The 15,939-nt window shown below is 34.6% G+C and overlaps 1 long non-coding RNA gene across 1 annotated transcript; it reads right to left on the reverse strand.

The window, feature by feature from the left end:
* Positions 1–5,456: 5,456 nt before the first annotated feature.
* On the reverse strand, positions 5,457–8,456 carry LOC139891850 (uncharacterized). The gene is made up of 3 exons (XR_011773868.1): positions 7,864–8,456; positions 6,554–7,090; positions 5,457–5,614 (listed from the first exon to the last, which is right to left on the reverse strand). It is a non-coding gene; the product is annotated as an uncharacterized lncRNA (long non-coding RNA).
* Between the last annotated feature and the right edge of the window lie 7,483 nt (positions 8,457–15,939).

Genomic DNA, 15,939 nt, shown 5'->3' on the forward strand with positions numbered 1-15,939 from the left:
ACACCAACTACGTGTTTGATGAGCGAAAAGTTAAATGTGTTCACTTGAACATGTTTGGGTATCCCTACAATTGGACCTTAGAAGAATTCACCGAACAACTTGACATACCAGCTGGAGACTTCAAATTCTTCAGTTTAAGCAAAGACGTGAACAGTGCTCCAAGAAGTTCTACCACTGGTAACCTGTTTTCATCTTTTGGGTTCGTGTCAGGATTATGTAAACCTGGTTATAACTGGACTAGTCGTGGGCCAGTTATCATTAGAGAGGAAAATATCCTAGATGAGCACAGGCAAATGATGAGGATCATCAAGAAAAACGTCATGTTTAGAGACGAGGAGGATGTTGAACTCTCAGTGACTGAAGTTCTGATCTTGATGTGTCTGATTAGTCAAATTCCCATAAACTTTGCTTATGTGGTCGCAAAGCGAATGGTGGGGCTTCCTGCAGCTACTGGAAGAGTACTGCCCTACGGGATGTTGCTAAACAACTTCTTTGCGATGATGACGAGTTGGTGTTTCCATCTGATGTTGAGAAGGTGGAGGCTGAAACTGCGTACGCTGCCTGATGGTCGGTCCTTGGTGTTTTAAACTTCTGAACCTATGAACTTTGAACTTGAACGTTAAATTCTCTTATTCGATTTGGTTGTAATAACTTAGACTTAAACGTTTATCTCTGTACTGTTATGTATGCTAAATTGTTGTTGGTTGGTTTGTTTTGCAGGTGAAGCTTTTTATTGATCTGGTTAATGAACTGGGTCCTAGGGGGAGTTTGTTGGTGCATTATAGTCCCCAGGTTCATTACGATCAAGTTGGAATGCGTAAACGTTTAATCTTCACCTCTGGAATGCAACCGTACGGATGCAGTATACATCCGTACGGATACACAGTGCAACCGGACGGTTGCAGGGGTGCAACCGTACGGTTGCACACGCTGTGTATATTTATAGAGAACTTCGGTTTCATGATTAGGTTAACGATCCTAGCCGCACTAAAACGTCTAAACCGATTCTCTGATCATCTAGCATTCATCTAGGTCGATCTTTAACACCCTAAAGTCGTTCTATATCTAAAGATCAAAGTATATTTGTGTGTTTTGAGTATAAAACCCTATATAAAGATTTTCTGCACTCGATATAGTAGATTAGGTCGTTTAATCCTGCTTACACGATCCTACAGAAGAAATACATCGTTTTGGAAATTCCTGTAATCCTGATCGAAAATTAGATATCTATAGAGACTTTTTCAAAGCTCTAGAGGCATCAATTTTCAAAAGAATAAGGAAAAAGTATATGAGAACTAGCTGTAAAAGTAAGAACACTTGAATCACTTTTCAACACAATACAGTGAAGACATTTTTCCCTGTTATTGAGAAAAAAAACTTGAACTCAAAATAGACTTCAATTTGTTTTTCAATCTCTTTGACAGTTAGCATGATGAGCATAAATCTTCAATATTCTAAATCGCTATGGTGCCGAAATAGTCTATGAATTAAATTCTCGATAGTCAGATGTCAAGGAAAACTGATTTCCACTCTCAAAACATTTCTTTTTTCTCTGATCCCGCCGCCTACTTCATTATTGAGATCTATCGAATCTTTTTAAATTCGAACGAAAATCTGGCGCTACTATACTTCTCAAAAAGAAAAGAGTGTCTTCATAATTTCATTAAAACCCTCGAGTTTTCAAAATTTATGTTTATTGTTTCCCAAAGGTCAAATTCATCAAATGTCACAATTTCTTAAATTTTTAAATGGGGACCCGGCTTTATAAACGAACGTAATTTTTTGAACATCCTGGAGAGTTTTCTTTACGATCTTAATCATATCGACAAAGGTGATCAAATTGGTATTTAAATCAAAAGAAAGTGCGTAAAGCATTTTACCAACTCTTTAATGATCTTTTGGATTTAGGAAAGAAAGAACGAGAATTAATCTCCCAGTATGATCATTTTTCGTTTAACGATCCCAAGCTAATTATTATGGTTATTAAATTGCTTGCGACTTCGTTCTCCCTTGATATGTTGGAGAAATTGGAACTGAACATAAAAATAAAGAGAGACGCGAAAGCGTTTTGTCCACTCCAAAATAAAATTATAAGATATAATAAATAAAAACGTTAAATTATTAAAACTAGATTTGAGGGCCGCGCGTTGCGGCGGAGAGTTACAAAATGAGCAGCGTGTATTAAAGGAAAACTATACAGTTACTATTGGATGGTATCGTGTTTTGTTGCCTTTAGTGGGTATGTGTTGCGGCTGCTTTTTGTTAGTATTCTACCCTGCAGGGCGTGTAGCAAAAGGTAAATTGCACTTCTTACCTCGCCATGTAATCTTCTTTTTCTATGCTTGCATCGAGTAACTATATGGATGAAGACAATTCTTGTCTGTTTACCTGAATTTGTTAATATCATTCTCATTAATGAGTTCAAGTGATTTCCACTATAGACTCCTTCCATGAAGAAGAATGGTCATATGCAAACTTGAAACAATAAGTCAATATATACATGATTTATTTATATCAATACCAACAACTCATCTATGCAAGAAACTCTACAAAGTCAAACATCCAAATAAGTTTACTTTAAAAGATTTAGATAAAGAGCTATTAGTGGTATCAAGACGAAAACAGAAAATCAAGATAAAAAGCTGTCAGTGAGATCAAATCTAATTAAAAATAGACTTGATTATTCTTCAAGTGGAATCAAGCCATTTGGTCCAGTTTACATACCTCATGATATGTTAATGGTCAACATATCTTCTAAGTTTGTCAAGCAATTTGGTTAATCAAGATATTTCTAAAGTCAATGAATATGATTTTAGTAAAGCTATACATATGTTAAAAAATAGTCAAGAAATGGGTATATAATAAAAAAAATGAAGGAATTAGATTTCTAGATATACATATATCCTATGAGAATGTAGTTGTAATATGTATTAAATGCTACTGAACTTCCTTTATTCACTAAGGGTGCGTTTGATAAAACTGAATGATTTAGCGCTGAATGGTTCAGAATCTGAATCGTTCAGAGCCTCTGAATAATGTTTGTGCTGAATGAAAATAAGCTGTTTGATAATCATTTTAAATGAACGATATGAATCGAGTAAAATTACATTATTAACGTGTTAGATGAATAAAAAATACAATATATTTGTTAGTTAAACGTTCTGGATATAATTTGTGAAGTATATTACAAAAAAATAAGGTGCTTAATGGTTAAGAGAGTGTTTCAACTCTGAACGGTTCAACACTGAATTCTGAACCATTCAGCACCATATGTCATTCAGAGGTTAGAAACAAACACGCTGAATGCTGAATGGTTCAGTATTCAGCGCTGAATCATTCCATTAAGAAGCAAACAAACGTACCCTAAGGTGGTACTCATGATACATGCTTGGACAATATAGTAAAGGATAGAACATATATAGATTGATATACTAAACTACGATACAATAGGCTCATTTGGAACACAAAGGCAAAACATTAGTTCATATCGTGCAAATTTACATTATAGAGTACAGACGAACAAATTAAGAAACAACTAAGCTAAGAACATATACCCATCAGCAAGCATTAGACAGACAAAGTTGCCACGAATTCAGTGTATTAGTAAATATATAAATTACACTTATAGCAATGTATATGCTCATGACAAGTTTTCTTAGTCACCGTTGATGATCATTGAGAATATATTTTACGAAACAAATCAGTATGCATAGCTTACCATGAGAAAACTCCACATCTAGAATTAGATCAAGCGCATAGTCGTAATAAGGAGTTTGGTTGCTTAATCGACAAAGGTTAAAATCATCTTGAATATAATCATCATCAACTTCGCAGAAAATATTCATTTCCTCTCAAATTGCAAAACCATGAAATCCATGATGTATCTTCCTCATCAGACCACTAACATCAGACTCCTCACTGCCCGTTTCAGATTCATCTGCTCTGCAATTATCACATAATACGTTAAGCTACCGTAGAAAACTTCAAGCAAGAGCTTAATTTTACTTAACGGCACTAAATTCAGCACAATTTATATCCATCTTATATTACACTTGAGGTTTCAAACCCGCAATAGTTGATCAAATCACAATATCAAAACACTCATTTCTTTGCCTAACTTCAAGGTTGCATAAGCTCATTAATACTTGACATTGTAGGTTTCCAAACTTTCCATACTACCAGCTACAACAATTAGATGTTTTAAAAACAAAAAATGTATATATAAACTAAGCTTTTTATTTCGAATTGAGCTTTCAAGGTCTTGGCTAACCACAACCAACCAATATTCCAGTGATGATATCAAATTACAATCCGATTATGCATACTCTCAACAACCTACACATTTCTCACATACACTAAAATAACGCCTTTTCTCCCACAAGTTAAGCAGTACAACATTAACTTTACTAACACTATCAACATGATAATATTAAGATGTTATTTTAGTCAATTATTAGCCTTTCAACAAACTAAGAGCATGAAGTCGTTGAAACAGATTTAAAAAACAAACAAACCACAGCTAAAAAAACATATGAACAATTGTATTAATCACTCACCAAATTAACACTGGAATTAAAAAAAAAGGTACAATCTGAGAGAAATTCTGAAACCATGAAGAACACCCACGAAGAACAAAGAACCACAAATGGAATAAGCAAAAAAGAAAAAAGTTAGAGAGGCAAACCGATTTGAAACTGATTGCGGTGGTAGGTACGTTGGTGGTTGGAAAACCTAAAACCTGTGGTGGTTGCGGCGGTGATGGAGACTTTGGTGTTTGCGGTGGGTACGTTGGTGGTTGCGATGGTGAGTGATGTTGGTGGTTGCGGTGGTGAGGACGTTGTTGGTTGCGACGTTTGATTGAGGTGGTAGGCGCGTTGGTGGTTGCTGTGGTGGGTACGGTGCGACGGTGGTAGTTGGGGTGTTTGATAATTTGAGAGGAGTTGTTTGGTGAGCTTAGAAGAGAAAAGGTTTTGTAGGTGAAATGAAGGAGGAAGAGGAATCGGGTCGGGCGGGTTTTTTTGGGTGCTACAGTTCTACAATGGCGTTAATAGTGAAAATTGGTGGTGGGAGCCAATGGAGTTTTGACACCATTTACCACAATTAATATATTATATAAATTCAAAAGTCTTGATTTACCAAAACTAATTAGAATTTTATTAACTCTCGTTAAAAAATAAATTACTTTCGAAAAAGACTCGCGAAAATATTTACTTAAAATAAAAACGCAATAGTCCTAGTAGAAAGTAATTAAAAAAGCAATTTTGGACCAATCCGGTAAGTGTTGCTCAATCCGGCCGGCCCACCACACATAAGCTAACGGATCCCTTCACAACTGTGACACCCCGCCAAATGGGTATGATGTGGCGTGTCACCAAGAGGCACAAACCTGGTCATTACCTCTATATGAGACTGTTTCGTAAAAGAATACACAATTATTTATTTAAAAGACTTTCCAAAACCAAAGTGACCACAAATGTAATAAGTAATACACTAAATTGTAAATTTAAGTATCAACGATAAATGCGTATTAAAGTTTAAAAGAAAACAAAAATGCACGCTCCGTATGCGACCAAGCTAGATCTCTTAATCAAAGTAGCGGATTCGTTCTACGAACCTGTGAATAAACATGATATAAGGTAAAAAAATGTTGGTGAATAAGGTTTATATTTAAAACATATGTATAGACCACGAGATTTTGTAAAACATTACTAAAAGCATATATAGCATGAGCACCCGAAAGACGAAGCTTAACACCACACATAGTATCCTATGTGATTTCCTTTACCCCTTTCTAGTGCACACTTACGCTAGTGTATTGTTATGAATTAATAAACATCCCATTTAGTGTAGGGTGGGGTTTTCAAACCCGATAGATTAACCTTTATGATTCATGCTTACAAAGTATTAAACGTATTCGAGCTAGGAGATTTCTACATATTAGCTCATGTAGATAAAATTTATGTACTCGTGCCTACGTTGTATAATATAAAACATCATGTATTATCATCCCGAGTATAAACAGTATAGTTTAGAAAATTGGGACTTTGAACTCACCTTTAGTTGCACAGCTAAGTATTCAACAAAAAGAAGGGTAAGTTGAATATCCTCAACCAACAAATACATGTTGGTCAATAAATGTCTAACAAAACTAAGTTGGGTCCTATCATAACCCTAAGTCCTAGCCTCGAGTCGTCTTTGAAAATTTCCTAAAATTAACAGTGTTTTAGAAACAATTAAGTAGTAAACGTTGTGCGTAATTTTTAATAACCACTTTAATTACCCAGAAAATGATCCAAACACAAATCTGAAACAGATGAACAATTATAAACCCTAACACAATAATTCTAGTCAAAATTACTTCGTGACTAATCTCACATATGAAAATCACTCAGAAACAAAAGAAGATCATCAAAGCAATGATCTAAACACACTCAAAATTATAAGAACAAATTAGGGTTTGTATATAGAGAAAACTGAACACTCGTATGTGAGAGAGAGAGAGAGAGAGAGAGAGAGAGAGAGATGGAATAATTGTATGTAAACTTGTCTGCACCTCAACAGTATATTAATCTATTTCTTGAGAGGGTTTTAATCCTTTATTGGCTTGAGCCCAACTCCATAATAGCCTAACAACAAGCTTTAGCCCATTAAAAAAACTTGAGCCCAAAGCACCAGAATCCTCATATGACAACATTAGACCCTCAGCATATATGCAATAAGAAAACCTGCACAAATTACTAGAAAACACCACAAATAAGTTTGCATAATTAACAATTGTTAATTTTAACACTGCTGAATTTGTAGACGTAAATCGCGGGACAAGAAAACTACTGGATAAGGAATATGCATATCAAATGATGTTGGAAGTAATTGTTCTTTTACTCATTTGTCTGCTGCTGTTGTATCTTCTGGTCGTATAGATGTGTTGTCACAAGAATGTCAGTCTTGTATGTCTACCAATTTTGGTCTTTTCTCTAAGAAACTTGGTAAAAGACTGTGTTACGATATCAAAATCTTTTGCGCCAAACATCTTCTGTGACTGTTATTGCTGGATCGTCGTTATTAACTAGCCATGGTGCGCATCATCAATCTAGTTTTGAAGGTCAATGCTTTAATGTATATTCGTTTACTGATTTGGATTTAATTTTTTGTTTGTATGTCTAAACATTGTTATCTTATCTGTTGTGACATTTTACTTGAGCGCAGTTGGTACAGCTAAAAATGAAGTGCACGAAAGTATGAATCAATCAAGTTCCACATTGTTTGCTAATGTTTTGTATTAACCTTATTATGGTATGTTTACGTGTGTGTGTGTATATATATATATATATATATATATATATATATATATATATATATATATATATATATATATATATATATATATATATATATATAGGGGAAGGATCCCCTGAGAACTCAAATTGAGTGAGAACTCTGAGAACTCAATTTTGCTAAAGAAATTTGGCGGGCGAACAAAAATCAGGAAGGGCGAACAAAATTTTGAGTTAGTCGAACGAAATTGGTACTGTATCTTTTTGTTAGAACAAATAATTGTAGAATAACAAATGTAGAACAAGTTCGAATTTCACCAATTTCGTTCGAATTTCACCAATTTCGTTCGAATTTCACCAATTATGTTCGAATTAACAAAATGTAGAACGAATAATTGTTCGAATTTCTTCAAATTTGTTCGAATTGCACATGTTCTACATATTGAATAGGTGCATCAACTTGCATCTATTTGTAGAATATAAGATGTAGAACAAAAATTGCATGATAAAAATTGTTCGAACTTAGTAAAATTTATTCGAACTTGGTAAAAATTGTCCAAACATTAAGTTCACCTTTTCCATAACATACCTGGATAAAAAACAATTTCATAAATATGCTCTGCCCTCATCTTTCTCCATGACATTAAACATCAAATCATCCATGATATTGTTTAGATGCACAGAGATGCATCTCCAAGTTAACAAGAAGATCAGTTTTTATTGCAATTGTTCGAACTCAAATCAAATCTTTGTTTGACCATTCGAACTCAAAATTAGATGCAAAATGAGATGGACTCTTTATTTTCTTTGATCCAACTGATATCTTCGCTTCAATGGCTGTTGTACCTTTTGCATCACTACGATTTGAATCAATTTACAAATCATTTAATGTTATTTATTATTGTTACTCCGTATTTCATAAAAGATGTGTCAGTAGAACAAAGCAATTTAGGAGCCCTCTTTGTGCATGTAGCTTTTGACTCTGTTTGTATTTGAACTCCTACACACAATCGCATAAAAATGAAAATAAAAAAATGCAAATGAGCTAAATTGGTTGTTGTCAGAATGAGAAAACACATGATGGATGAAAGAAAATTGGGTATGGAGTTGTTAATTTTAGGAATTTAGAGGAGATAAGAAAAATAGAGTGGTTGATTGTGTGTAGATGAAAGAAAATTTAAGTTTCTATGTCAATTGGGGAAGATAATGAAAAAGTGCCCTAATTTATTTATCCGCTTGTCACACAGTTCGACTACTTAAAAATTTGTTAGCCCGCCTTTTTTTTTTGTTCGCCCGCCAGAGTTCTCATGGTTCTCATACTAAAAAAGTTCTCATTTAATCCTTGGACTATATATATATATATATATATATATATATATATATATATATATATATATATATATATATATATAGTGAAAGGATCCCTAGAGAACTAGAGTATGTAGAGAACCCATAGAACTCATAGATTGAACTTCAATCAATGTGGAGATTGAGCTTCAATCTATGAAGAAAAAAAAAAAAATCTGAAAAAAAAAACAGTCAATCTGCACAGAAAAAAAATCAATCTGCAAAAAAAAAAAAAAAAAAAATGCAAAAAAATGCCAAAAAACGTCAATCTGCGTAAAAAAAAACTCAATCTGCACAGGAAAAAAAGACGATCTGCAAAAAAAAAAAAACTGCAAAAAGAACGCAGATTGACTCAATCTGCACAAAAAAAAGTCAATTTGCACAGAAAAAAGACGATCTGAAAAAAAAAACTGCAAAAAAAAAAAACGCAGATTGACTCAATATGCATAAAAAAAGCAGAAAAAAAGTCGATCTGTAAAAAAAAAAAAAACTGGAAAAAAACGTCAATCTGCACGCAGATTGACTCAATCTGCAAAAAAAAAAAAAAAATCTGCACAGGAAAAAAAAAATTCTGCAAAAAAAAAAAAAAAAACAAAAATTTCAATCTGCAGCAGATTGACTGAATCTGCACTAGTTTCATGGGTTCTCTACTATCTTTGGTTCTCAATGGATCCACACACTATATATATATATATATATATATATATATATATATATATATATATATATATATATATATATATAATGTTGACATTTATGTACTGTACCAACATAGTTTGTAGCAACTTCATACACTTGTAAGTTATATTTGTTGTCAAAATTTCGAGCAGGATCCTACAAGTACTCAGTAGTAGAACATAATCAGAAGAAATAAGATTATTACATCAGTTTTTGCTACCGCTGTATTCTCATTGATGAAACAACACAATTAGTAAGATGAATTTACACTACCGTGTACTTTCTTGATTCATTATAATCACTAAGTTTAGCCAGTACTAACATCTGATACAGGATAAAACAATATATCATCTCTGAAATTGTTTATGTACCATCAGTAGATTAATGCACAAATATTTCAGGACATTGTTGCAATGGTTTGCACCCCTCGATATTAGATTGAAAATGCTTGAAACAAAGTTTGAATATTTGTCGAAAGTTGGAAAGAATTTGACGAATTTTTGAAATATAGATAGTGCAAAATGGAGTAAATAATTTATCCCATATTTATAGCGGTTCTAAACGCGTTAGATTTATTTGGGTTACAATCTACTACGCAGGGGCGGACTTCTTTGGGGGCAGGGGGCACCCGCCCCAGTCGATTTTGATTTGTTAGTGGAAAAAATTTGGACTTTTTTATTTTACCCCAAATCCAAAACTCATTTGCCCCAAACCCAAAAGCCATTTGTCGCAAACTATATTTTTGACCCAAACTCAAAAGCCCAAGTTCCTTAAAAAAATTGGGCCTAATAACTTAATAATATATCATGTATTCTTTTTCCCTCCTAAACGATCGAGCGTATATGTCATTCATCTGTCTCCTAACTGTGATGTGCCGATTAAAAAAAGAAAAAGAAAAAGAAAACTTAGTTGATCTTGTTTGTTGATTCACTGAATCATATTGCTGGAAAAAAACTCAGGCTCTCTCATCTCTAAAAGGTAATTCCTTTTCTAAATTCAAATTACCTTTTTATTGTTGAATAAAAAAAATTAGGGTTTATGTTTGTTAAATCAGTGAATCATAATTCTGTTTTATTTTTTTATTTTTTTGGTGATTTGCTCCTGCTAACCTGTTGTTAAAAGCAATTTTGCTGCTGTTATCACTTATCAATTATCATAGTATCATGAATTGCTTATTGTTGCTGTTAATAACAGCCTGTTATCATGAATTGCTTATTGCTGCTGTTAATTGCTTATTGCTTATGATAACAGCCTATTATCATAATTTTGCTGTGATGCTTTTAATACTTAAAGTATTAACTTAATAACTTATACAAAGGCTTATTGCTTATGATAACAGCCTGTTTGTTTTCATGTTTTATAAAGCTTTATTAATTTTTTATGTTGTTGATTGTGTGAATTGTATCCAAAAGATTTTAATAGTACGGATATGATTGAAACGGATATCATCATAGTGTCCGAAACGATAAAAAATTTAAGGACTTGAGTGGAATTGCCGACCTTGCTAGAGTGATGGTGGAAACAAGAAAAAATATATCTTATCTGTTGCTTTATCGGCTATTAAAGCTAGCATTGGTGTTACCCGTTGCGACCGCAACCGTTGAGTGATGTTTTTGGGCAATGAAAATTGTAAAGTCGAACCTACGCAATCGTATTGGAGAGGAGTTTCTCAATGCTTGTGTAATTTGTGCAGTCGAAAAAGAAGCTCTAGCCGAAGTTAAGGATGAAGATGTAATGGAGCGTTTCCATCATATGCGTTTACGTAGAGGAAATTACTAGTTTAAGGTACATTTTGTTGGGATTTAACAAGTTTCATAATACTTATAATCATTCAAGAAATAAGTTTTGCGGAAGCGTAAAATTACCATTTTAAAACTTGTAAATCTTTAACCAATTAAAGTTAAATCCCAATTAGGATCAAGTTGTGAAATATACTTACAAAACACAAGGGAGTATAGATGTTATACCTTCTCCAAGATAGGAGGTTAAAAGGATGATGAAGATGGAGCTTAGTAAGTGCGAAAACTCCAAGCTTTTGATGCACCAACACCACCCTTAAGTTATGTTAGGATTAACACACTTAAGCTCTTATAAAACCAAGCCAGAAACCTCTTCTATTTGCTGAGAAAATTCAGCCAGCAGCAACCCGGAAATGATGATGAATGCAAGCCTCAAAATGATGAGACCTCAAGAGATTATACCCCAAACTTTACCCAACACCTAATACTATGGTTAGGATTTATTTACACTTGAAAACAAGCTTTCAAACAAGCCTAAGAACTCTCTTTTCTTACCCAAAATTTCGGCCAGAATACAGCTCAAAAAGGGAGAGTGTTTTTCTTATATCTTTCTTGTTTGAAAATGCATGTAGTCTTGTATTACTTGAGTCAAAGCATGGGTAGATTAATTAAGCATGTGTATGTGATATTGTGTCATCTCAAAAGTAGCAAAAGAGCATGGGTGAGACCCCTTGGTCTCTCCAAAACCGTCCCCCATGAAGGGGTTTTATAAAATTTGCAACTTTTTAATTTTTATAAACTTGTTGCTAAATAATATACCATGCATTGTTACTTATATTCTATAAACCCTTTTATAAAATGTATCACAACATAACTATTTAATCTTGCAAATAATTAAATGCTTATCATATAAATTATCCAAATAATTTATCTCAAGTAATAATATTTTAGAAAACCGATTTTCTAAAATCCAAGTGTCGCGTATTCATTTAATGATCCATTCATTAAGAATAAATACGATTAAGGTGTTGGTAAGCTTGTTATTGGGTATGACCCGACTTGAATCATAACATAGTGGCCACATTAATTTAACATGTCTCTCGGGCATACGAAATACCTTCAATCTCCCACTTGCACGAGAAACATAAGAAATTAATGCAAGTGATGGATACCACCTAACGACCGTCCATCACCCCCAATATGTTATGACTTTGTGCCATTCAATAACATCATCCCTTTCGAGTTCCCATCTCGAATATGAATAGATGAATCTTTCAATATTTCCTTTTATCCTAGATGTCATGTTATATCTAAGAGATACAAAGTGATCACTCTCTTCTAGATTTAACTTTATCAGGCCTTAGACATCTGACTCTCAACGAATAAGAGGGACAAATTCCATCTTGACTACTGCATTATACCTGAGAACTTCCTTATGAACTACCATATTTCAGAATAGCGAAGGAAAGAATCAAGGTACAATACTTGGTAAATATCTAAACCGAATATGTATCTCAGGTCAGAGGATACAATGATATTCGTCTTTACTCAAGATTACATGTGATCAACCACAAAGGCTCCATTTAGTAGGTCTTGAGGGCGGGTCTTCCAATATTTGTGTCCCACAAATATCTATGAACCTTGGTTGCAACCTTGCCCCACATTCATCCCGTGAATGTATACCAATCCAAGTTCATAATAGTCTAAACCTCACACTTGTTCCCACAAATGTGATCGACTACGGAATTTAGAATAATTACTTATTCATGGATAAAATATGCAAAATAGGAACATAACTCAAAATAAATTTATACCATAATTATATTAATGAGTTTGAACAATTTCGTTCCATTACAATACTTAAAACAGATCATGACCAATCACTAGAATATCGAAGCCCTAATGCACAAACATGTCCTGCATGTTTTGATCCATGTAAGAGCTTCGTGAGAGGATCCGCTATATTAAGATCTGTGTGAACTTTGCGAATACATATCTTTCCCTTTTCAACTTCATCCCTTATGTAGTTGAATCTCCGCTCAATGTGACGGGTCTTTTGGTGAGCACGAGGTTCCTTGATTTGAGCAATCGCACCCTCGTTGTCACAAAAGATCTCAAGAGGGTCCTGAATGGAAGGGACTACTCCTAAGTCGTCGATGAATTTCTTCATCCATGCAGCTTCCTGAGCTGCCAATGAGGCGGCAATGTACTCCGACTCTGTAGTGGATAATGCAACAACATCCTGTTTTGAACTCTTCCAAGAGACCGCACCTCCATTTAACATGAAGACATAACCGGACTGTGACCGAGAATCATCTCGATCAGTTTGGAAACTCGCATCCACGTAACCTTTTACAGCGAGTTCCTCCTCACCAGACCCATATATTAGAAACATATCCTTAGTCCTCCTAAGATATTTCAATATACTTTTGACAACAATCCAATGATTGTTGCCTGGGTTATTCTGGTATCTACTTGTCAGGCTTAGAGAGCATGACACATCCGGTCTCGTGCATATCATTGCATACATGATTGACCCAATGGCAGACGCATATGGGACTTTCTTCATTCTCTCCTGTTCATATTTCGTGGTGGGGCACTGAGATGAACTAAGGAGCGTTCCTCTTTTAATAGGTACCAAACGTTTCTTAGAGTTCTCCATCTTGCACCTTTTCAAGATCTTTTCAATGTATGCACTTTGATTTAAACCTATCAGTTTCTTGGATCTATCCCTGTAGATCCCAATCCCCAAAACGTATTGTGCTTCTCCAAGATCCTTAATGGAGAAGCATTTACTTAACCAAGTCTTAACACCTTGTATTGCCGGAATATCATTTCCAAATAACAATATATCATCCACATATAGTACAAGGAACATGATAGTGCTCCCACTAGCTTTCTTATATACACAAGCTTCATCACCATTTTTAATGAAGCCAAATTTCTCGGCCTCCTCATTAAAATGATGATTCCACATTCTAGATGCTTGTTTCAATCCGTAGATTGACTTCTTTAACTTGCATACCTTTTTAGGATATTTCGGATCAACAAAACCCTCAGGCTGAACCATATAGACATCTTCCTCAAGATGTCCATTTAGGAAAGCGGTCTTGACATCCATTTGCCATATTTCATAATCATAATGAGCAGCAATGGCAAATAATATCCTAATAGACTTTTGCATTGCCACTGGCGAAAAAGTTTCATCATAGTCAACCCCTTGAGTTTGAGTGAAACCTTTTGCTACAAGTCTAGCTTTATATGTATCCAAGTTTCCATGTATGTCGGTTTTCATTTTGAAAAGCCATTTACAATCAACTAGCCTTGAGCCAGTAGGTTGTACAACCAGTTCCCAAACTTGGTTGTCATACATGGATTGCATCTCAGCGTTCATGGCTTCCTGCCATTTATCCTTATCAATCCTTGATAAAGCATCTTGGTAGTTTGTTGGTTCATCCAAATCAACCAAGTAGCAACCATCCATGAGAAACCCATATCTCTCAGGAGGATTACTAATCCTACCAGATTTGCGAACGTCTTGTGTATTTTGATCATCCATTTGATCATTCCCAACATTTTCATGTTGAGTGCTAGTGTCAACCAATTGTGTATCATCTACTTGATCTTGAACCTCTTCAAGATCTATCTTCCTTTCACTATTTCCTTCCATTAGGAACTTAGTTTCAAGGAATTCAGCCTTTCGAGCAACAAATACATTTTGCTCGGTTGGATCATAGAAATAGTATCCCATATCATCCTTGGGATATCCTATGAAGATACACTTCGTGGATCGAGCATTCAACTTATTAGGGACGTAACGCTTAGGATAAGCTTCACATCCCCATACCTTTAAGTATGATAGAGATGGAGGTTTTCCAAACCACATCTCATGAGGAGTTCGTTCCACTTTATTGGTTGGGGCCATATTTAAAATACGAGCCGCGGAGCATAGACAATAACCCCAGAATGATAGAGGTAACGAGCTTCTAGCCATCATAGATCGAACCATATCTATTAGGGTTCGGTTCCTCCTTTCGGATACACCATTAAGCTGTGGTGTCCCGGGTGGAGTAAGTTGCGAGATAATCCCACAACTTCTAAGATGATCTTGGAAAGCATCACTTAGGTATTCACCTCCTCTATCGGTACGAAGTACCTTTATTGTCTTGTTGAGTTGATTTTGTACTTCGTTTTGATATTCTTTGAATGCTTCAAAGGTTTCGTCCTTGTGTCTTAATAAGTAGACATATCCGAAACGACTAAAGTCATCAATGAAAGTAACAAAGTATCTTTCACCATTCCTAGTCATGGGTTTAAAGGGTCCACATACATCCGAATGTATTAATCCCAATAAATCTTTAGCCCTTTCATAGGTCCCTTTGAAAGGTGATTTAGTCATTTTGCCTTGTAAACAAGATTCACATACATCAAACGAGTCCATCTCATTTGATTTCAAAAGTCCATTCTTTTGAAGTGTACGTATTCGATTCTTGTTTATGTGACCAAGGCGACAATGCCATAAGTAGGAATCACTCAAATCCCTTTTGAGTTTCTTGGTGCTAGTATGGTATATTGAGCTACTAGATGATGTATCATTATGAACCAATTCATAAATTCCATTTTAAGGCGAAGCCTTAAAATAGAATACATTATCTAAATAAACGTGGATATCATCATTAATAAAATTAAGATAAAAACCACATTGTTTTAAACGAGAAACTGAAATAATGTTTCGACATAAATCCGGTGCATACAAAATATTGTTCAAAATAAGTTCCAAACCACTTGGAAGCTTTAATACAAAGTCTCCTTGAGCCTTCACTTGCACTTTGGCTCCATTACCCATAAAGAGACTTGATGTTCCCGCTTGCTTGCTACTTCTTTTGAACCCCTGCAAAGAA

Source organism: Rutidosis leptorrhynchoides, chromosome 2 (assembly GCF_046630445.1).
Source record: "Rutidosis leptorrhynchoides isolate AG116_Rl617_1_P2 chromosome 2, CSIRO_AGI_Rlap_v1, whole genome shotgun sequence".
Taxonomy (NCBI): Eukaryota; Viridiplantae; Streptophyta; class Magnoliopsida; order Asterales; family Asteraceae; genus Rutidosis; species Rutidosis leptorrhynchoides.